The sequence below is a fragment of the Rutidosis leptorrhynchoides genome, chromosome 4, assembly GCF_046630445.1.
Source record: "Rutidosis leptorrhynchoides isolate AG116_Rl617_1_P2 chromosome 4, CSIRO_AGI_Rlap_v1, whole genome shotgun sequence".
In the NCBI taxonomy this organism is placed as follows: domain Eukaryota; kingdom Viridiplantae; phylum Streptophyta; class Magnoliopsida; order Asterales; family Asteraceae; genus Rutidosis; species Rutidosis leptorrhynchoides.
The window spans coordinates 92371401-92376552 of NC_092336.1; positions in this window are offsets into that span (position 1 = coordinate 92371401).

The following is a 5152-nucleotide window of genomic DNA, read 5'->3' on the forward strand; positions in this document are numbered from 1 at the left end:
ACGCCCGCATACAATCCAAGTTACCCAATAAACAAGGAATGGTAAAACTCCCAGGATCTTCAAGCTTCTCGGGAAGCTTGTTTGCAACTACCGATGAGCATGCGGCATTCAACCTAACTGAAGACACGTTCTCCAGCTTCTTCCTGTTAGTTAGCAAGTCCTTAAGAAACCTTGCATACTTGGGCATACCTGAAATCACATCAATAAAAGGCAAATTAATGTTAACTTTTTTAATCAAGTCTATGAACTTGGACTTTTCTGCCTCCAGCTTTTCCAATCTCTGCTTCCTCGAAAATGGGAGCGGTGGTTGATACTCTTTAACTACCGGTTTAATAGCAACAGTTTCCGGTACCCTCACAACCTTCTCAATCACCTGTTCCGGCTCCTTATCCCCCTCCGGTTCACTAACAACTACCGGCTCACTATCCTTAACCAACGGAACTCGTAAATCATACTCATCGGGCTTACTCAGTAAATCATATGCTAAACCACTACGGGTAGTGATAGCATTAACGTGCCCATTCTTCGGGTTGTTATCGGTCTTACTTGGTAACTCCCCTGGTTTCTTTACATTATTCTGGCTAGCAAGCTGACCAATTTGTTTCTCTAGATTCTGAATCGCTGCTTGTTGATTTCGAAACATTTGATCATTCTTCTCATTGTTCTGAGTAACAGTAGTAACAAGCTGAGTTTGAGAAATCACAAGCTTCTCGATCATAGCTTCAAGATTGGACTTTTTCTCTTCGGCTTGGGGTTTTTGAAAATACCCGGGAGCTTGCTGTTGATATCCTCCACTAGAACCTGGCTGGAACCTCGAACCTTGATTACCTTGAGGATTATAGGGATTGTTGAAATTCCTATTAAACTGCGCACGTCCCTGAAACTGATTGTTGTTCTGTTGACTAATATAAGAAATCTCTTCCTTCTGATTCATAGTCAAACCTGCATCACAATCTTTTGCCAGATGTAATCCCCCACAATACTCACAACCAACCTTCATACCATGAATATCCTTATTTATCTTCTCCAAATTCCTACCAAAGGAATCCAACTTAGCACTTATAGACCCAAAATCGTCATATGCACCATGGGTTTCGGTTCTCTTAACTGAAGCTGAATGGAATGACTCATGATCTTGATGCCATTCGTGAGAATAAGCAGCTTGCTTTTCAATTATCTCTAGCGCCTCTTCTTCGGTCTTATCCATTAACGTACCACCTGCTGCTTGATCAATAGTCTGACAAGTTGGGATATCACAACCCTTGTAGAAAATCTGAACCTTCTGTAAATCATTCAACCCATGTTGCGGACACGAGCGTAGCATATTAGAATAATGATCCCAAGCATCAAATAGTGTCTCGCTGCTCTTTTGTCTGAATTGAGAAATTTCTGCTTGAAGTCTAGCAGCTCGAGATGCAGGGAAAAACTTTCTATAAAAACTTATCCATCAAAATCTCCCAAGAGGTAATCGTACCCTCTGGTTGCTTATCTAACCATCTCTTTGCTTCTCCCTTATGAAAGGACCCGTTCATATACATTATAAACGATTCACAATAGTTGATTACATTGCAAGGTATTTGACCTCTATATGATACATTTTACAAACATTGCATTCGTTTTTAAAAGACAAACTTTCTTTACATCGAAAATTGACAGGCATGCATACCATTTCATAATATCGACTATCCAACTATAAATTTATTTAATAATAATCTTTGATGAACTCAATGACTCGAATGCAACGTTCTTCGAAATATGCTATGAAAGACTCCAAGTAATATCTTTAAAATGAGCAAATGCACAGCAGAAGATTTCTTTAACACCTGAGAATAAACATGCTTTAAAGTGTCAACCTAAAGGTTGGTGAGTTCATTAGTTTATCATAATCATTTATTTCCATCATTTTAATAGACCACAAGAATTTCATTTCCAGTTCTCATAAATATACGTCCCATGCATAGAGACAAAAATAATCATTCATATGGTGAACACCTTGTAACCGACATTAACTAGATACATATAAGAATATCCCCTATCATTCCGGGATCCTCCTTCGGACATGATATAAATTTCGAAGTACTAAAGCATCCGGTACTTTGGATGGGGTTTGTTAGGCCCAATAGATCTATCTTTAGGATTCGCGTCAATTAGAGTGTCTGCTCCCTAATTCTTAGATTACCAGACTTTAATAAAAAGGGGCATATTCGATTTCGATAATTCAACCATAGAATGTAGTTTCAATTACTTGTGTCTATTTCGTCAAACATTTATAAAAGCGCATGTATTCTCAGTCCCAAAAATATAAAGGGTAAAAAGGCAAATGAAAGTCACCATACTGTATTTCGTAGTAAAAATACATATAACGTCATTGAACAAGTGAAAGGTTGGCCTCGGATTCACGAACGTATCAATATTGAGATTCAATATTGCAGGAAAGGTACGTAGACGCAACGGAAATGATAAACACTATATTGACCTCACGAGCATACCCATGAACCATACTCAATCACCTCCATAGCTATAACCCATAATTTCCTTAATCCTATCCTACTCGAAAAACAATTTCGAAATCACTCGGACAGCACTCCGTCGTAATATTTTATGTATACTAATAATATCTTGAAATAATACGGAGTAAATATATATATATATATATGTAAATCGATTGAGAGAGTTTAGAGAAAAATATTTTCAAGTTTCTATGAAATAATGAAACCTATTGAATTCTATTTATAATAGATTTTTGAATTATTAAAGTGAATTATTAAAGTATGAATTATTTAAGTGAATTATTAAAGTATGAATTATTAAAGTGAATTATTAAAGTATGAATTATTAAAGTGAATTATTAAAGTATGAATTATTAAAGTAAATTATTAAAGTATGAATTATTAAAGTGAATTATTAAAGTTAAAGTAAAGTAAAAATAAAGTAAAGGTAAAGTTTAAGTATAGTAAAAGTATAAAACTATGTACGTATAATACGCGTATAAATATATATAATATTAATTTAAATCATTATATATATTTAATAAAATAAAATATAAATATCGTTATCTTTATCATACTAGTTAAGTAATGAGTTGTCAAAAGTGGTTCTAGATATTTATAAAAGTTATATACGTTTTAATAATAAAGTTCTTTTTAAACTGAAAACGTTTTTGTATGTTTGAAACTAAATAGATCAATCGAGTCTTTATGAGATTCAATCTTCCACTATCCTTTATCTAGTTCTCAATTATTGACAATTTGTTCTTATTTATAAATCACTTTACCATTTTCCGAATATTGTTAAAATGGAAAGATTTCTCAAATCAACGTGGGCCTTTCAACAGAGACTTGTAATCATAATTCAATATATCTGATAATTCAATCATTTGATCTTATCTTCTAATTCCATTGATAAACATTTTGAAACAGATACAATCATATAAAGTATTTAATCAAATATTTTGTTTACGTTTCAAGTTATAATATATATACACATATACATATATAATCATATTCATTTAATGGTTCGTGAATCGTTGGAATTTGGTCGAGGTTGAATGAATGTATGAACATAGTTTAAAATTCTTGAAATTTAACTTAACAAATATTGCTTATCGTGTCAGAAACATATAAAGATTAAAGTTTAAATTTGGTTGGAAATTTCCGGGTTGTCACAGTACCTACCCGTTAAAGAAATTTCGTCCCGAAATTTGAGTGGAAAGGTCGTGAATGATAATAAGTATGTTTTCATGATGCATACGGGCTGAAAATTAGAGTTTTATCATCAGCGAATAATTTGGATAAACAATCCATTTATATGAAGAGTACGAATGAAGCTAACATAGAAGAGTGAAATGAGTAAGTGTAGATTCATCTTATCATTTGACGTAGATATGATTGATTCCCAGATTTCAAGGGATTTGAAGAAAATCTTCTTAATAAGATTTGACTCTCCGGTAATCAAGGGAATTAGGATCCGCTTTAAATGCGATCGTCCATTTTAATTGTTCTGTCAAAGATTTTCTTATAAATTCACCTCCTTCGTTTCCTTACAACTCACACCTTCTGTTGATGCATTTTATGCAAGTCCCTAGACATCTACCCACGTCCACTGCAGGTACAACAGTTTACAGGCCACCATGGTTGCTCGTTATTATCCTATCCGTATTTGTATGTGGTTACAGGAACTGCAGGAACGAGATTTAGATGTTTGACTATGTTAGACTTAGTCAGACGTACGAGTAAAGCCTCACTAGTATGGCTGACAGGCTCATACGCACGGTTGATGCTGAGCTAAGTCACAATTACAACCTAAATGAGAATACACTAGTGAGTGATCACCCGTACGGCTGATGAAGCCAACTCGTACGTGTGATGAATGAATCGTATGGGTGAGTCAACAGCAGGGGTATATAAAGTCTTATGTTCTTCATTTTAGGTTAAGCCTCTCATTTGTTACACACACTCAGATCTAGTGAGCTCCTCCGATTCTCTCTCAGTCCAAATCACCCAGGTGGTGAATAATAGCTCTAGGTGTTGATCTAATCACACTTGATTTAGTTGTGGTTTGACTAAATTAATCAAAAAAAAAACTTAACCTATTCACTAGAGGGTTTGATTCACTTATTCCGCCATTGTGTGAGTTAAATCTATTGATTTCTAAGTTCCTAGTCATGTTTCATCACCTTCTATTCTTTCCCCTCAACTCATATTTTAAAGTATTCATCAATATGCTCCATCCAGTTCTGATTCTCGATATACTTCTAACTTTCATATCGGTAATTCTTCTTTTTCATCTACCGCCGGAAGAATCTATTTACTTCTACTATACTCTTGGGTTTATAGTGTTTCTAGTTCTCCTGTGTCTTTATATTGCTATATGCATCGATATATATGGTTTATAATTTCTGGTTTATCGTTGGGCTTTATATGTTCCATTATATTTCAAAGTCTCTGTTTCTGTCTTCTATAATCATTATCATTCACAGTTAATGCTCTCTTTTATTTGCTGCAATTTATACCCCAATTTCTATTTCGGAGTTTTGTCCTTTCGTTTCTTCTTCTTGCGATTAAGCACCGCTTGTAATGGTCCAGAATTCATAGATATGAATTTCGGAATGAACATTGTTAATGTTCTAGGAAGGAAATTGTGATGGCACGAT